Source organism: Melozone crissalis, unplaced genomic scaffold (assembly GCF_028551555.1).
Source record: "Melozone crissalis strain CALT ecotype California unplaced genomic scaffold, PUWL_Pcris_2 ptg000081l_1, whole genome shotgun sequence".
NCBI lineage: Eukaryota > Metazoa > Chordata > Aves > Passeriformes > Passerellidae > Melozone > Melozone crissalis.
In genome coordinates this window covers 16750603-16770230 of record NW_026535858.1, presented here as the reverse complement: position 1 = coordinate 16770230, position 19628 = coordinate 16750603, and the positions used below count along the sequence as shown (strand labels likewise).

The following is a 19628-nucleotide window of genomic DNA, read 5'->3' as shown; positions in this document are numbered from 1 at the left end:
TTGTTAACAATCACTTAACTGAACAGGGAAGATTAAATCTAAGTGGGCTTGCTCAGACTTACACCAGTTCAGGCAGTGACCACACATACACTCCAGGCAGCAGATGGGATGGAAAGGAAAGGAGTTAGACCCCTATCATTGTGCCCACAGGTATCACACTGGTGGGAAGCTGAGACAGGAGACTCCTTCAGGCAGCACAGCTCTGTACCTTGCAAAGGGACACCTGGGATAGCACATTTCTTAACTGGGAATGTCAGCAGCTCTACCTGGAATCGGCACAGGTCACACACCTCACTCCATGACTCCTGCAGCCACATCCTCCCAGTACCCAGAGCCCAGGTACAGGGCACTGACTCCTGGCTATGCTACTTCAGCTGCTGACTCTGTTTCCTTGCATATCTCTTCTGTCCCAGCACTATAAGCCCAGAATTCAATTCAGGAAGTCTGAATTCAGAAAGAAAACAAGACTATACCACCTAAGAGAGACAATATCTCTCTCCCTTTGTGTAATGATTAGTACTTTTTAGCTGCTATTCCTCCTAAAACTTGCAATTCAAGAAGTGGTGAAAATAACTCTTCTCATTAGCAATAACAGTCATGTGAAAAGAAGAAATAACTTGTCTCACCAATTATGGGCATTGTGTTCACAGTCCATTTGCTCCTGATCACTTATTTTCAGTTACTCCTTGTAGTCTGCCTCATCTTGCTTGGAAAGACAGCAGCACAAGGGGAACATAGTACCTCTTACTGCTCAACTTCTTCATTTTTGCAAACCTTAGGAACGCCTTTTCATCTCTCTCTCAGAGGATAATGAGGTACAGTGAGGGTTAATACCAGAAGTCCAGTAACAGGAAGTCCTGTATAATATTATTATTTATAGACGTAGCATCATAAACGAATGAGCCAGCAGTACTTTTTCTAGTACTACAGTCCACTCCACTTCCCATGGAGTTTTCTTTGTCCCAAAATAAAAAGAAATGAATAAGCTAAATCTAACAAGCACCTTAAACAGATATTACTTCCCTGGTCATCCACAGGAGCGAATGAAGACAAGATACCTCTATGCTTAAGAAATTAAGTTAGAATAAGAGATGACCTCAGCATCCCAAATTGGAAAGACAAAAAAAAAAAAGAAAAAAAAAAAAAAGAAGACAATTCTAAACTGCTTTATGTTGTTCATGTTGTTTGTAGCCATACAAACCTCATTAGAGCTGAATTTCTGCAGAGCATCATCGTGACATTCAATGGACCACTTGCAAAGTATGCATTTCCTTTAAGTGTCCAGAACAAACTATCTGGGTCTGGAGCTGGGGCCAGATGTTTGTTAGAAAGCCAAGCTCCGGGCAAAACAACCATCCAAGCTTCCACACTTGCTCCAATTTGCCAATTAAACATACAAAACAAATAATGCGAAAGGGGAGGAAGGAGGAGCAACACCCTGCTGCTTTGCCAGAAAATGTCAAAATAAGCCGGAGATAGGAGCCAGTAGAGCTACTTACACCACACTATAAATGCAGAGCATTGCCTGCCTCCTGATCCTGATAATAATTTGTGATTGTACTGAAGCCTCATTGTGTTTGTTTCCTTTAAGTGAGACAGAAGTCTCATATGAAATCTTTGAGGCAATGTGGTCAGGCTGCCCAGTAAGACATTTCAAGGGAAGACCATTATCCCCACCTTGGAAATCCTGCAGTTCTTCTGTGTATGTGAAAACCTAACCAACACCATAATGTGGAACAGTGTGCCCCAGCAAAGGGCTCAACTACTAATCCTCTCTGGTACTCAACTCAAAGCAGCAAATGCTCCTGCCCTGGAAGCACAGTGAGGAATAGCTCTCAGACAGCTCTCACAAGCAGTAAACACTGCAAAGGATGCCTTGGGATGCCTCTCCCAGTTTGAGTATATGCCTTCTTCCTGCACCCAGAGGCAGGTAGCTACCCACCAGGCAGACTAAAGACAGGCTTGCATAAGATCTTCTATATTACACTCCTCTTGAAACTTGCGCAAGTTTCATTTGCGCACCAAGAACACAGAAACTGGACACCACCCACAAAAGAGCAATGCTGAAATCCTCTCATTGTGTCCATCTTTCTAGCACTCTCTAGGATGTTTTTGGCTGGAAACTGTCTCCTGCACGGAGTCACTGCACATAAACAGAAAAGGAAGGAAATATCATTGGGTGGGTGGAACCTGATGAGATGTCTTCCAAAGTCCTGAAGGAATTGACCTGTGTAGTTGCCAAGCCACTCTCCATGTTATTTGAAAAGCCATGGCTGACAGGTGAAATCCCTGGTGATTGGAAAAGGGGAAAATTGTACCTATCTTTATAAAGGAGGACCCTGGAGGAGCCTGGGAAATACCAATCTGCCAGCCTCACCTCTGTGCCTGGGAAGATCATGGAACAGATCCTCTGAGAAACCCTGCTAAGGAACATGGAGAACAGGGAGGTGATTCAGAAGAGATAGAACGGCTTCACCAAGGGCAAGTCTTGCCTGACCAACCCAGTGGCCTACTATGATGAAGTGACAACATCAATGGACAAGGGAACCATTAGAGGTGTCATTTATCTGGATTTCGGTAATGCCCTTGACACGATCTCCCACAGCACCCTTCTCTCTAAATCAGAGAGAGGTGGATTTGAGGAGTGGACTGTTGGATGGATGAGTAAGTGGTTGGGTGTTCACATACAGAGGGTCAATGTCTCGGAGTCCTGATGGACATCAGTGACAAGTGGTGTCTCTCAGGGGTCCATATTGGGACCAATATCTGCATTAATGACATGGACAAAGGGATCAGGTGCGCCTTCAGCAGATGACACTAAGCTGAGTGGTGACACCCAGAGGAAGCTGGACAAGCTTGAGAATTGGGCCCACTGGAATCTCATGAGATTCAGTAAGAGCAAGTGCAAGGTGCTGTATCTGGGTCAGGGCAGCCCAGGCTGGGGGCTAGATAGAAGGAAAGCAGCCTTGGGAAGACGGACTTGGGGGTGCTGGTGGGTAGGAGGCTGGATATGCCCCAGCCATGTGCACTGAGAGCCCAGAAAGCCAAATGTGCCCTGGGCTGCATCCAAGGCAGTGTGGGGGGCAGGTGAGGAGGAATTCTGCTGCTCCTGCTTCACTCTGGTGAGACCCCACCTGCAGTGCTGCACTCAGATCTGGGGTCCCCAGCATAGGAAGGACATGGACCTGTTGGAACCAGTTCAGAGCAGGACACCAAGATGATTATAGGGATGGAGCAACTCTGCTATGAAGAAAGGCTGAGAGAACTGGAATTGGAATTGGGATTGTACAGCCTGGAAAAGTGGCTGTTCTGGCTTTGGAGTGACCTAAATGTGGCCTTCCAATATCTGAAGGGAGTCCACAAGAAAGATGGAGAGAGACTATTTAAAAGAGCATGTAATGACGGGACAAAGAAAAATGGCATAAAACTGAGAGTAGGTTTAGATATTAGGAAGAAATTCTTTACTATGAGAGTGGTGAGGCACTGGAAGAAGTTGCCCAGAGCAGTTATGGATGACTCCTCCCTGGATACGTTCAAGGCCAGGCTGGATGGAGCTCTGAGCAACCGGTCTGGTGGAAAGTATCCCTGTCCATGGTAGTTGGGTTGGAACAAGATGATCTTTAAGGTCTCTCCCAAACCTAACCATTCCATGATTATGATTCTAAAATTCTATGATTTTTTTTCCATGGGAAAGATGTAAAAAAGAAGTCTGGAGCTAGTACAGGAGAACAGGCAGTGGCCAGGTGAGAAGTGAAGCTGATACTTGCTAATCCCAGGAAGTATAACTGTGTCAGGTGATGGGTCACAGCTTAACAAGAGAGGAGATGGACAGTAGGGAGGAGAGGTTCAGGGAGACTCCAGCAAGATGTGTGTACCTCTGAGCTCTGCAGTACACTGTATCTCTGCAGTACAGACATACATATTCACGGATCTCAGGGATGACAGGAAAAACTATCAGCAACTGTGATTCATCTGTAATTTCTAGCTCCAAATGTGCCCTGAGAAACTGCTTGGGAGTCTTTCTTTGTATGAATTAAGAATTGCACATACTTCGCTTCATTAATGTATTTCTTTAATTATCAGGTGCCCATCTTGTTCTTAGAAAGCTTCCAACTGTCCTTAAAATATAGTTCATATCCATCCTTTATTACAAGGAAAGCTGCAATTCTTAAAAAAGACAAATTATTCCAACCCACCATCCTATCATTGAAAAAATATCATTGGTAATTTGGACTGCTGTTGAATTTGCCAATAGTTTCATTTTGTACTCTAAAAGGGAAATCAGATAATTTCTTTGGCAAGACTGCACATTTCTTATTGCACATAGTTATTGCACAACCTTCAGCAAAAATGTATTTAAAAAAAAAAGTTTTCAGAGACTCTTAAGCCTATCCTCTTGCCACCAGCACCCTCTTTTTCCTACTTCAAAATCTCACAGCTTTATTTTATCCTTGACTGCAAAATCAGCATAAAAAGTGAAACTTGACATGAATTGGGGAGCAGTTTTTAAGTAAAGATGAAACAAATCTTAAAAGTATTTTAGTAGTTTTTAAATATTTAAAGACTGTAACCACAAAATCAAAGTTTTGTGTTTCAGATACTTTTATGTACTGGTCTAACCAAAACCAGCTTGGTATAAAAATACAGTTTTGCAAGTCAGCTCTCTTCCATAATGAGAACTATCCCCTTAAACTACTGCTGTAAGGTCATCTGGCCTGCAGAGTCTTGCCCTCTTCCCTAGCACACTCCTGTTAGCAGAATGGGAATGACCCAGCATCCCATAAACCTCTAAGCCCCTGAAATACCAGAGGCACCCAAGTCAAAAGCCATTAATTTGGCATTCCTTTCCCTTCTTAGGTGCTTGGTGTAAGATGGACCTGGATCCTGAAGAGGCTGGAACACAGGTCTAAGCTTACACACTGCAAGAGGTTCCATTTACTTCAACAATTGCAAACACTGGGAGGCTTAGGGACTTACAAACAGAAAACTGAGCTCCACTATCTCTTCAAAAAGGAACCTGCCTATCTGGAAAGCCCATTTGTGGGGGGAGGGGGGCATGGGGCGAAGAGTGGGTGTTGGGGTTGTTAACTATTACAGTTACATTACAGCATGATTAGCCCACTGAAAGAAAACAGCAGGAATTAAAAAAAAAAAAAAAAAAAAAAAAAAAAAAAAACCCCAAAAAACCCCACCAAAAGCTCCTACTTCCTCTCCACTCCCAAGCTAGTTTGTTTTGTGTATTTGATGGCCCTTCATGAAGACACAGTAAGACCCTGAACCTGCAATGACCCCTGTTTCCACACAGAACATATGGACTGCAGTGCAGGGCTTTGCCTGGACAGGGCTCATTGTCAACTGAGACTCAAACATCCCTGAGCAAGCAGAAAAGCTAAACCATATTTTAATATTAAAAAAAAAAAAAAGGCCATCAGGTTTTTACTCTTCTTCTTCTGATTCTATGAGACACTTCCTCCACTTCCTATCGTGTTGTTTTACAACTGAATGCATCCCTGTAGGTGTTGGATGCTCAGAAGGGACTGCACTATTTATATGTAAGGCACCATTCTGCACCTTGAGCTGTGTTATTCAGCACCTTCAACGCTTTCTGAACTCTGCTTGAGCTGGGGGGCACTCAGCCCCTCTCCGGATGGCACACAAAACTAGTTTACTTCAATCTTAAGTGCTGGAATTATTTGTGATTAAATCTAATTTCATTAAATCCTTGAATTTGCTCATTCCCCTAATATTTGCAACTTCACTGAAAACTATACATGTACAAATCACTAGCATCACACATCCTAGTGAAGATGAAGTTAATTTACAGGATCTAGCCTTTAAAATACAAGGACTTCACAACAAATCTGTTGCTATGGTAACAGAGTAAGCTTATGTGAACTTCAGGCATTCATATTCATAGAAACTCCTCAAGCAAGACTGACTGTTGGCCATAACATCCCTACTCTTGCCAAGTTTCAAATAGTGCATGAATTATGCCAAAAATAAATGGGTGTGACTAATACAAGCACACAGAACACCAAGGGGAAAAGAAACACCCAAGCTTTTGCCTCTAAGGCAACATCTGTTGATTGAAAAGATGGGCATTTGGAGAGTATGCCTTTTCCTTCCCTCTATCTTCTTGCTTTACTTGCACATCATAAAAGCCCCACATGCACATTTGCCTGCCATAAATTGTACGACTGCTAGTAATCACACATCTTTTCAGTCTATAGAACAAATCTTTTTTTAAAGACTTGTTCCCTTTGTACTCCCCTGGTATTTAGAGAGCACGTGTGTGCTGGAGGAGGAAAGTCAATCTGTTTTAACTCATACCTTTCTCTGTCACATAGTTGCAAGCAATTCTTTTTGCAGCCTCTGAAAAAAGTATGTCCAGCCTTAGCCTGTGACAAGATCTGTGATTAGATTCATCTCTCTCACATCCTCTCCTGCCCGTCTCATCTCTGCACCCCAACCCAGCCTTCCCACTCTCATTTAGCAAGGTCAGATTTTTCCAAGGGCCAGACTGCATTTAATGTGCTGCATCCAGATCCAGAGACTTCCTGCTAATTACTGTGGTCACACTTCCTAATCCAACAAGCATCAAACTGCACAGCAGCCTCTGAAGTGGAATAGGTCACCTGGCAATGTGCTGCAGGTCGTTCAGTTGGCAGATTTTTCTTGGTGAAAGACTGTTGTGTAAGGTAGCTGCCCCAACATGAACAGCAAGGTAGACTAATTACATGTGATACACCCACTCTGACTCATGAGATAGCACTGAAGTAAGGGACAGAAGAAGGGGAAGAAGATGAAGAGAAAAAGGAAGAATCAGTACAGTAATAAGCCCTTAACTCACCTAAGGAACAAATGGAAGTTTCACACTTTGCACTTTTCCCTATGGAATAGAAACCTTCTGCAAATTTTGGATTCCAAGAATTTGTTCAAATCAAGAACAAAAAACTCTCTTTTTCTGTCCCAGCTCCTCTGCTGTACAGCAGCTCCATTTCCCAATGCAATTCAGCCCAAATCAACATTTACTTCTCAGAACTCAGTAACTTCTTTTGGGTCTGATGGACTCTATAAAGGCTAAACCCATTAAAAACAAGCAATAAATAAGTAGAAACATCTCTCTGGCTGTCATTTCAGCCCTTGTTTCCACAGACAACTTTACAGACTCTCACTTTGCCCGAATCCTGATTTTTGCTTAATGATGGAATTAGCCCAAACACATGTTAAGAGAAATATGTGAAGACATGGGAAGGCTCAGGAGACCAAGGCAGACCACCACAGACCAGGGGTTTTGCAGTAGTAAAACATAAATCCCTCTAAAAACTCATCTTGAAATTCAATGTCGAGGATACAGAATAAGGGTCAGTCTACCTTTTCAGATCAAGTGTTAAGCCCTGACCCCATGATCTTTCCCAGTGTGTTTTTGACAGAATGGTAGCCTCGAATCTATTTTGATACTCCACCTGTGCATAATCAAGAAGGCTGCTTTCAGTTTCCAGGACTTAGGCCTGGGAGCTGGGAGATCTTGAATGAACACAACAGAAAAACAGAGGGAGGGGAAGAAGGTGAGAAATCACAAAAGCTACTTTTGGTCCATGGATAATTTAAGAACACCTGTGTTACCTGAACATTTGACCTTGCTTTGCCCTGGATTATTCACAATGTTGGCATCGAGTTGCCACTTGCCAGAAAATCATATTGGGTTACTCACCATCACATGAGACGGGCCTGCCTCCAAACTGAGCAGATTCAATCAATGCTAAAAATTGCACGTACTCATAGGCCTTTGCCAGCTGACTGCCTATTTCCCAGCCATAAGGGTTTTGGTAGTTTGGCCTCCAGCCTTGTTGCTAACAGCACTCAACTGAACAAAACAACATCTATTTGAGCATGCTGGGGCACTAGCAGACACCACAAAGCCAAGTATGTCCCTGAGGACTTGCTCAGAGCTCTCAGAAAGGCTTACCTTGACTAAAATATGCCTTGGGTGAAACTCGGCTGCCTCACCTCAGGATACAACAGCTAGCTGAGGAAGCAAGAAGTGAAATCACCCATTAGATTTTACACCACCAGTCACCACCCTCAATTTGTGTTGGAGGTCACTGAAATCTAACTCAGACCACCCTGTCATCTCATTCTGAAATGATGGCTATGGACTTGGTACTCTTATTTCTTAACTACATTTTGGACTCACTAGATGGCTTCTTGAACTCTCATGCAGCACTTTGACTTCGTCACAGCACAGTACTGTAACACATGAATACATTTTCCTCTTAGAGTTTTTAGTAAAAGACTTCTGGAAGATGCAAGCCTGCTCTCCCTTAGGCTTTAAACCATCCATTCTTCCAGGACTGTAATGCTAGCACCCTGGGGCAGTACAGACGGTCCCTGGAAAGGACTAGCAAGAAGATCTGAAACGTGCTTTCAGTTCTACCCATTAGAAATTTTTGGTCCCCAATACCCTTTGAGAGTGGAAAGCAGAAGCAAATTCCTTTACCTTCATTCTAACAGTAGCCTAGACTGTGTTGGCAGGCCAAGTAGTGGCCACTGCCTTTAAATGTATTAATTCTCCTTTTTAGAGAAACATGTGAGTCCTGACAGAACAGGTGGTAAGATTTCAGAGTGGTTGTGTTACAATTCTATAAGCTTAGCTTATAGCATTACAGCTGTTCCAGATGTGGGACACCATGTTCAAACTGGTATTTTTAATACCAGTTCCCAGAACCACTCAGGACTTGGTGCTTAATTTTCTTCAAGCGTTGTGGTTGGTTGACTCAAGTGGAAACCTTAGTTTTTGTCCCAGTCAAGCCCTCATTTCCATTTTGGTCCTCTAGGACAGTTAAATTTATTTCACTCTGTTTGAACCTATTTCACTTCTTACTTCTTACTCTTTCCTTCCTGAAAAATGTTGGTTGACTATAGCCTGCAGTTTTTTGGAGGAAGAGGTTTCAGGAAAAAAAAAAGCATATAAGTGAAATGGTGGCAATTATAGCCAGGAAGACACTGTTCTGTGAACAATGAAAGGGCAGCCTCTACAAAAAAGCAGGATGTTCTGGGCACCCCTACCAAACTGCCCACCATCTACACGGCCATGTCAGAGACTGCCTATCCAAGCCAGCCAGGAGCACCAGCAGGCCTAACTACCCCTAGAAGAGACAGGTTTGCTCTTAAATGCCTCAAGGCTGTCCTTTCCTTGCCATACAGGCAATATTCAAAGGTCCTTTGATACTTTGCTCCCTGGTAAATGCCCAAATTCTTCTGGGAACTGAGAAATCCTCTGCAAATTTACAGTGTCAGAAGTCTGAGTGACACAGGCCATGCTATGTCTTAGGGCTTCTTATTTTCCAGCTCAGAGGAATGAAAAGCCCATGTACTATAATTTAGTAAAGACCACACTGACTTCAAAATGAACTATTAAGAGGACAATGGAAAAGACTGCCACAAATAGTCCTGGATGTGAAATGGAGACAGTGATAAGGTTTTGATGATGAGTTCTATTACTTGCCATAAAGGACCTTAACTACATCTAGAAGACAGGAAAGCAACTGCATTCCTAAGCACTCTTTTTAAAAAACTCTCGTGTTTTAAGTAAGAACACTAAATATCTATTGAAGTTTCAAATTCAGAATGACTCCGCTCTTGGTAAATGAAGGCTTCCGTTTTCCTGGTAGCAAGATGGAGATCTGGTGGATAGAGATGAGAAACATTTCCCTCATTAATCTCTATGGGTCTGCCTGGAGACCCAATGTACTTGATTGAACACAGAAAAAACTTAAGCACACATTTAAGTGTTTTGATGAGTGTTGCCATATGAATTTCAACATGGATTTACAGATCCATGGTTTGACTGACAGACTCAACCCTTTCAAACATATATTATCTAATTAGTGCCTGAAGGGAAAGGCCTAGATATAGAACATTTGTCTTTTAGCACACAACTCACACAGCATTTCATGATGCCTTGACACTTATTAATTGCATTCAGTTTGAATAAAAACACTGTCACATGATCCTTAATCGAGAATTGGCTGAAATACCATAAACAAAGGATTACAAGCACAGAGCAGGGAGGATATGTCTCCGGGGATGCCACGGGGAATTTTGGTTGTGTCCAGTCTTGTTCTCAAACACTAAGGAAAATAGAATTATAAACAAGCCAGACTTCATAGACAGTAGAAAACAGACATGAGAAAAGCCAGAAAAACAGAAAAAGAAAGAAAGAAAGAAAGAAAGAAAGAAAGAAAGAAAGAAAGAAAGAAAGAGTAGTAAAGGAAGTAAAAAATTTCTATCTTCTTCTCAGCTGGAACAGAGACAATATTCTTAACACCTTCTGTCCAAAGAGTTAAAGTAAACTCCAAGGATCATCCAAAGTATGTACAGAACTGTAGTAGAAACAGTATCCCAATATCATACAGATCAGTAAAAACTTTACTCTCTCCAGGGAGAAAGGCAGAAGTAGAAAGGTTCTGTAAAACTACCATGTCTTCTAAACTAACTCCAGCAGCAGCAATCGCACCAGTATAAACTCCCTTCCTGCCTCCCCTCCGTCTGCCAACATTCTTCCCTGAGGCTGTTCCATGTTTGCCATCTCCAATTCTATGGACTACAGACTTCAGTCATCCCAGCTCCTGTTACAGGTTGGGACTTGTTACAGAGGCAAGATTAACTTACTTTCTTGGCTTGGTCATGACATCTGGGAAATTCCTTCCTTGCTCAAGCAATCAGAGCCTGGGACCCCAGGATGTGACTGCCACCAACAGGCAGTGGAAGAAGTGGATGACACAGAAGCAGTCTAGGGTTTTAAGGTCTCCTACAAGTATGACTTTGAAGGTGTTCACAAGAACATGGAAAATCCTATGTGATTGAAGGACAAGAGCCTAAACTTGCGATGAAAACTAGAAGGACTGCAAACTTTGGCAACCTCTTTCTGAATATAATACACTCTACCCTTCAGCTAAGAAGAAGCCAAGTGCTGGAGCATTGTGTGTTTGTAGAGCTGCAAGAAGTGAGTCCAAATACATTTTTTCACATTAGTCTGGCATTTGCTAAAAGCCACTACAGCTGTATTTGTAGCAGATAATTTTTTCAGATGACCAGAAGACTTATTTTCATCTACCTGTCAATTCATTCATTTATCATTTCAACCTTTTCTTTAAGTAGAATTGTTCTCTCATAACTTTCATACCATTGCAAATGTTTACCATGTGGGGGAGTCAAGTAAAATTCACCAGAGCTTTCAATCAGTGTTAGAGAGAAAGAGATGAAGAAAAGTGCAGCAACAGTATATTTGAGAGCAACATCATTTATTCTGCCTAACAATGAATCTGCTATCTAGAAACAAGACTGATTATTCATAATGCTACCCTCTGCTATTACCAGAACTCTCTACAGCCCCGATCAGCTTTTATCCAACATGTTTAACTTGTCAAAGTCAATTAGCCTTTCCACGCGTTTATTTCACAGCATTACTTCAGTACACAACCAGACACCCAAGTATCAAATTGAGTACACATTTGTTTGCATGTATTTTATATTACCCTAGCTCTTGACAGCTTTAAAAGAACACACATCTTAGAAATAATTGAGCTTTCTTTAGGAAAAGATCTGCCATGCAAAGTTGATTTTTCTGTAAGCAGCTTCATGGTGGAGGGTTACTATTTTAAAGTAGGAAGACAGATTGTGTAATAGTATATCTTTATAGTTACATACTGCAATAAAGAGTATAATTTATAACAAGAGTAACAAAGGACAGGGATATCGCCCCTAACAAAACCCCTGCAACAGCATACTCCAGATAACATGAAAAATAAGGGCTACACCAGGGAGCACACAGCAAGCAAACCGACCACTCAGATTTGGCTCAGATCCATCAGGCCTCCTAATCCTTGTAACAACGCCCACCCCAAGCCATATACTGGAATCACTGATAGCTCAGGTAAAGCAACATTACATAGACATAGATCAGGTCCAGTACAGTCAGAATCAGAATTTTCAGCCCCAGTGACACAGGATCAGGCTGTCTCTCCTGTTGTCCCACTTCTAGAAGCACCAGCTCTTCCAGCTAACTGCTCAAGAGCTGTTTAACAGCAATGCCAGCACTTTTGGCATTGAGCTGCTCTTGAAAGATATGTAACTATTCTTACCCCTGCATCTGAGCCAACACACTCCATGTCTCTGCTCAGTTTGCCCCATGTCCAGACAGCCACTCACAGAACTCTGACAACGTCCTGCAAATAGTTTCATCTACCCAAGAAGCACCACAGCTTCACTTGGAGTACCTGAGAGCATAAAATCCACCATGTCCTCCTCAGCCCCACCACTGCCCACCACCAAACCCATCTCCATCAGCTCCCACACAACCAGTGGAATTAACAACAGTTTGCTCACCCTTCAGAGAACAGCTTCTTCTGCCTGGTAATCTCAGGACTGCATCTCAAATACAGGGCCCAATCTCCAGAACCCTCACTGCTCTCCCACTCTACTCCACTCCAACTGAACATCTTTTTATAGCCCAGCCTCCTCACACTGCACAGGACTCCTAGGCTGACTGAGAGCCTCTTAATGGTCCTCTGCGTGGCAGAGGGTGGGAATGTGCCTCCCCACATGGCTTTACAAATACTGAACAACTTCACATAGTCTCTGCAAAGACAGAGGAACTGTCGTGTCCCCAGTCAGGGAAAGCAAGGCAGCAGCTTCAGCATCATTCCCTGCTGCCTGTCAGCACCAAACCTGTGCCCCTCTTACACGAGCACAGGGAGTGGGGAGCAGCTGTGCAGGCCATAAGCAGATCAGCTCCTCACACACAAAAAGCTTGTCTGAAGTGCCCAGTGCCAGTGAGCTCTGAAGCTGATTTCCACACAGTACCAGCAGGGCTCCCTTTTGGATGAATCACCTTCACAGCCAAAAAATGAAAGCCTGAGGAAAGCTTATTATCCATGAAATGCAGAATTGCCAAAAAATACAAAGCCTCCAGCATTTTGAAATTAGCTTACCTTGGAGCATCCCTGCTATTTTAATGGAAAGACACCTAAGCATGCAAACACTGAAGTACAGGTTAAGAAAAGCCAGCTGAAACCTCTGGCCCAATTTTCTTCCTGTTCACATTTCTGAAACAAGCTCATTTGGTGCCAGGATGTTCCTCATATCACCAAAATCAGCACAATCTAAACTATCCCTGGACATTCAGCTTTAAATACATGTATCTCTCCTTCACACTGTACACTGCATGTACCTGATACCAAAAGAGAATAACACAAATCAATGGGGTTTTGTGCTCACTTGTGTTCTTCTGAATAAATACACAAAATACTGAAGATTTTCCCCTAGGATACTTTGGGAAAGCTCCTGCAGTCATTTTTTCTGTCTAGTGAGCATTTCCTCTAATAAATGCAACACCCAGAAATATTGAGTTTGTGTCACAGAGACACTTCCTTACAGCTGAGAATCATCAGGCTTTGAATCCAGCTAAAAAGAGATGAATTAGCAAATAGAGATGACATGTTAGCATTTCCTGTAAGAGAAGGCCTCACCAGCACACATGATGAATTCTGAGACCCATATATGAATAAATAGCCCCGATTTTTAAAAATTATTATTTAGAGCACCAGACAAGCTTTGTCAGTTTGGGATTTGAACCAAAAGTATCACACTTTTTTCCATTTACAGCATATAGCTGGGACAGCACTGACAACAATTAAGATGAGGTAAAAAAGCTTCCCAAATAGTTTGGCATTGTCTGGATGACCACTGAACTTTAATAACAATTTCAATTAATTAAGACAGGAAAACACCAGAATCATAACAACAGTGTTATTTTATTGGCAGGCTGTTGTGGGAAAGAGTATTCATCTGTTGGCCAGCAATAAAAATCAAAATAACTGCAAGTAGCCTTGAGGCTAGAATCTGCTCTTATTTACACCATCCAGGTAATTCCATTTATTGCAGTGGGATTTCTCCAGGCAGATATTGTGGTTGTGCAGCTGTTTAACACCTCGTGCAGAATAGAGCCCTCCAAGGAAAATCTGGCTCTGTGCATTTATGCTTTCTATCAGGCATATACTCATATGGGGCTATAATGAAATGCTAAAAAATAAAGTAAAATAAAATTGGGGACTTCTGAATCAGGTTTTAACTCTGCCCTTCTGCACAAGGTTCCAACTGAATTACCAAGTTTGTATTGTGCCTGGGAGGCACAAGAAAGTATAAGGGGTAAAGAGCTCATTTCTCCATTACTAATTCCTATTATTGTTAACTGGAGTGAAAAATAAGGTGGATCAGAGTGAAGATGTCAGAAGAAAAAAAGATCAAATAACTTGAACAGGCAATAATAGTATATTGACTAGCTACAGCAGCTGGACTACAGGTGGTAATTTTTCCTCCCAAAGAATGGCTGGTATAGGAAACCATTTCTAAGGTGAAACAGAGGACACTGGTCAGGAGAGCAAGAGCACTACAGTCTTTGAATGAATCCACCACTGCAGCAACACTGAAGTAAGAAATCCTTCTGGAAGGAGGAAGGTAGACTTGGCACTTCACATGCCCTTATGTTTCCTCCTGCTCCCTTGTGTTTCTCAGCAGCTGTGGCAGAAGTCTCAGTTGAGGATGAATGCATCACTGGAAGAGAGCGAGTGAGATGGCTGGGGATCTGTGGGGGTCTGTCCCCAGCAAAGAGCCCTTCTGTAAGGCTGCACATGAAGATGATACCTTTGGTTGAGACCAGTGCACCAGGAAATGTTGGCTTGCAAGATTTCTCACATACCTGGAATGATGCACCTGCTTAAGTTTGCAAGCAGTAACTGTTTTGTACCTACAGTACCTATGAAGGCCAGGCAGACAAGTTTGTCTTTTGTGGACATGGAAGGTGCAGAAAGGTCTTGGGTAAACAGCTTAGCAGAGAGAAAACACTGTGTTCATTGCACAATTCAGATGACATTTTTCTTTACAAAATACTTCAGATTGATGGCAGCGTATTGGCACAGAGAAGTTATCTGTACTTGGTGACTAATTCACCTTCGCAAGATACTGCTTCTACAGCTGGGAACAGACCCAGACAGGAGTGCTGCCCCTGAAATCATCTCCCATTAACTTCAATCACTCTGAAAGGTTCAGCCACCAAAAGTTTCCAATTCAGCTGGCACACAAATGTCTAGGCCCTGCCAATATTTTGTGATCCACTTACTGTAAACACAGATCTAATGAATGTTCATTCCCTTGATGATTATTTCGGAAAGTGGAGACATGTCTAAGAGTATTTACAAGGTATGTAGTCCTCCAAAAAATTGATAAATATTCTGACACGTCTTAAAACAGAGGCACCAATGCCTTCAGCCAAAGAAATAATGTTAATCATGTAAAAAGACATGAGTTATCCCAGTAGCCTCAATGTATTAATTTCATTACCTCTGAACATTGCAGTTGTTAAATATGCTGACCCCACAGCTTGGGAAAGGACAGGAACAAGATTAATGCAGATGAAAATTTTTTGCTGTTGTAGAAACCTCTGCATAATTGTGATGGCATTTTGTGTCAGTCTGTGCATTCATACTTCTTCCACCAGCAATGGCCATTGCTAACTCATAATGTTCCCTTAGCGGGACTTGAGACTGCAGCTCTTCCAGCAAACAGGATGCTCCAACTCTGGAAGAAAAGCAGAGTTGCAAGTGAAAATGAGATGTGCCAGGGTTGCTGTCCGCCTTTCCACTGAGCTAAGCTAGAATTCAGCAACGCACTATCAACAGCTTAGAAGAAAACTTGAATCCAAAGGGGCTGATCTTCTAAATATCTAGGCACAAGATAAAAATTGTGTTATAAACGCACTCCTGTGCAAACAGACATGTAGACTTAACAGACTTAAACAGAAAGTTGAAAGTTATGTTTTAACGATATTGTGTTAAGAATCACCAAGAAAAATAAAATTGAATTTTTTTCACTCCAACTCTCTAAAGGCAGATGATGAGACCCTTTGAAGACACTGAGAATTTAGCAATATGAAGTAATTTGCAGATGCTGTGTCTGACACAGCACCTCTCCTGTAAGGCTGTACTCACCGACTGCCATCTTAGAAAGCTTTGAGGCGTCAAGGAAGTTGAATGCAATCTTCCGGTCTTGGGTCCTTCCACAAGACAGTGTGTCTTCCAAGGAAGAGAGCAGGAAACGTGCCTCTGTGTGTGATCATGTTGCCATCTAGTGACCGCAGCCCAGAGACCGCTCAAGCCCTGACACTGTTCCACAGGCACAGGCAATGCTGTGAGTGAAGCAACAGGGTCTTGTATAACTGAGACCTCGGGGGAAGCCAGAGCTGTTGCCAAGATATACAGGATTATTCCTCCTAAAGCTGCAAGTCTCACTTAGGCAGAAACAGCAAGTTCCTTGAGTAGCGTGATAAGGAACTAAGAGCTCATAAAGATTATTGGATCATTTTTGTACCACCCTTGAGCTCCAGAGCCAACAGGGCAGTTCCCTTTCCTGAATTCACACCAAGAGTTGGCAGGACCAGCCAAAAAAATCAGTCATGGGCAGCTGGTCTCTGCCATTCCTATGAGATTCGCTCAACTTTCCCAGTTAAGGGCAAAGAAGAACAAAACATCCCAGCCTGGGTATTAAGAGTGCAAGGCCTCCTCTACTGCTCTTGCACCTGGATTCAATGGCAGATTTTCTGGGACAAGAGAAAATAAAGTTATTTTCTACAGCCCAAAGGATGTAGGTCCCCAGTATTCTTTTAAATTACCAAAATATATAGGCAAATATAATCGTACACACAGGCACTTTTGAAATCCAACTCTCACATGTTCTTTAGGCACTTTTTACTGATCCTGGCCCAAAACACTCCATTTCCATCAATTATGGTGACAAACTTCTTTTTTGGCAGTTTGAGAATGCCAACTTGCTTTCATAAACATGTCCATTCATATGTCAGTAAGTGTATGGATATGTGTGTGTGCATTTGTGAGTTTATATATATATATACAAACAAAACACCTTCCCCAGTGTTCCCCAGGGCCCAATACTTAATCTTTTTATTCTTTTCCCTATAAACACATTGCCACAAAATCAGTTGTAAACAACTGAAAAAAGATGTTGAGATGCCCTTATATGGGACTTCTGCAGTATCTTTTGAAAGTTTTCCACCCTGCCTAATCACTAAACATTACCACCCCAAAGGCTCTGGATCCTGAAAATTTCTTCTCCCCACAGTATCAGGGTTTGTGGAATTTATCCTTGTTTTTCCTACTGATGAAAGAAGACCTTCTGTTTCCACCTTAACAGTCACACATCAATATGGATCAGTATCATCTGGATGGTTCTGTCTATAAACATACAGACAGCTACAAAAATAGCTCAAGTGTCTTCTTCCTGTAATTCTCTGAATTATCTCTTTTTCTTTTATCTGAAAAGCCACCAATTTGGCTTTGCTAAAATATAAATAATTTTTTTTAGGTTGTGTTTCCTGGTCAAATACAGACAATGAAAGGCTAATTTCAGCATACTTTTCTCCTTAAATTGTTATAGAAGTTTCAGTGTGTTTTCCTGAGAGATGTGATACACTCAAGAATAGCTAGCAGATATTATTTACTGACTCAAATTCATTAGAGATCAAAGAGCAGGGGAAATAAGCCTCATCTTTCTTGTTCTTCTTGGCAGTGGAACTTTTGTATCACTTAGAAAACCAAAAGGCAAGAGGGAAAGAAAAAACATGAGGATATACAATTGCACTGGGGAGAAAAACACGAAATACCTAAGGGATCTAAGGACAGCTTCCAAAAGCTATCATAATAATTAAATTAATAAACCAAGTCAGAGGCTGATTACCAAGCACAGAGGCCCTAATCAATTGCCATAAAAGAATCTTGATGTACCAACACCAGTGTGAAATAGCTGAAGGTCTTCTTGCACTATGACAATGCCCTATGATTTTGGATGGGATAGTTTCTACAGAAAATGGAGGACAGAATGCAGCCCCATAGATCCCTCCCTGGGAATTAAGGGAATCACATTTCTTAAAATGCACTCAGTGATGAAACTAAGCTCTGCCACTCCTGTTAGACTGGCTCAAGGCTTCCTGTTAAGCACAAAGGAAAAAAACGCGTAAGGTAGAATGAAGAATAGCCATGTGCAGGATTCCTATTTTTATGACTATTCATGTTGTCAATTAATTTTCCCCAAAATAACAAACTAGCTGAGACTAGAGACTGAAATTTTGTTCTGCTTTTTCCTATGGGAATTTATATTCCTCAGGCAATTCCTTAAAATCAGGTTTTCTTTTAGTCTTTAGCAAAGTGCTTCCTTTCCAGAGAGACCACCCAGAAGAAAACAGGAAGTCCCATGGTTTCATATTCTTTAAAGAGCAGAATGTTGAGTTCCAGCCCCACACTTACCCAGTCACCAAGGAGTTAATGTGTTGAGCAGCTACTTCATGTTCTGCAGATATGTATGCACTGATTAGCAGTGGTTGGAATAAAAGACTACAGCCCAAGGAAGGCGGAGCATTCTCAGAAACAGCAGTCTGGCAAGAAGCTGTCAAGGGAATAGATCCAGAACCCCCAAGAAGAATGAGACAGACTGACTGGGAGCAATTAAGGAAAATCATTTCATTCTCTATAAAGGAGAGAAAAGAGCAACTTTCTGAAGCTGAAAAGTGGAGTCCCTGGAAATTCCTATTAACATAGGATGCAGAAGGAGTCAAAGACCAACAGACTGCACCACTCGTGAGCTCTTGGAGGATACCAGTAAAACCTCTCACGAGGAGAGTGGAAAGTCTTGCTCCCTATCAAAAGGAGAAGGCATTCTCTCCCTATCAAACACACTAATGATGGCAGCGCTTCTTTTAGAGCAGTTTTCATTCCAGTGCAAACCACGCAGCTGCTGGCTGCTTGTCTTGGGGGTCACTCACACTTTATCACCTGGCTATGCAGCGTTTCACAGGGCAAAGCTGAATGCTCCAATGCCCACTTTCTCCTCTCAAACCCTTACCTGACCAGAAGCTGCACCATGCTGCTAGAGAAAGCCACTCAAAAGGCAAAGGGTCCATCCCCAAGCCCATTAGTCCTTTGATTACTGACAGTGTTAATGATCAGCAGTATCTATAGAGAGGTATAGGATTGAACTGGCAGATTGACTGACAGTACCATCTCCTTTTTGCAGACACTGGAACAACCAAACACCAGTCCCACCTAAGAACTTTATTACCAAATCTTACCTAATTCCAACTAGGGAAGCAGACAGTAGTAGCCATCTTGGACAAGGATACAAGGATGCAATACTCTGTTCCCCATCCCTGTGTTTGGACTTGACCTTCATTCCATCAGGTTTTCTATATTAAAAAAAAAAATGTTATGTATAATTTATTATGAAACTGGTTATCCTAAATAAGCAGAAAAAGAGGATTTCTTCTCTCTGTCTCTTGCAAAGTTCTGGTCCCAATGTAGTCTAGCAGCAATGAGTTCCATAGACTAATTCCACAGTATGAGGAGATGGATTCCCATGGGGCAGCTGTGATCCTTTATATGAATCAGCAGCTTTGAATTTTTTTGTTAAAGTGAGCACCACCTCTGTGGTCCTCCCTGCTTCTTTCTTCCTCCTGTGTGACCTCAGAGGGCATGGGCATGTTCCTGGATGGAACATGTTCC

General features: G+C 42.2%; 1 long non-coding RNA gene across 1 annotated transcript in view; it reads right to left on the bottom strand.

Annotated features, from left to right (window-relative positions):
• LOC128946612 (uncharacterized) overlaps window positions 1-12629 on the bottom strand; it is a 97167-nt gene extending 84538 nt beyond the window's left edge. Inside the window, exon 1 of the long non-coding RNA XR_008483975.1 lies at window positions 12391-12629. This is a non-coding gene — a long non-coding RNA (uncharacterized LOC128946612). The remainder of the gene's footprint in view (window positions 1-12390) is intronic.
• Between the last annotated feature and the right edge of the window lie 6999 nt (window positions 12630-19628).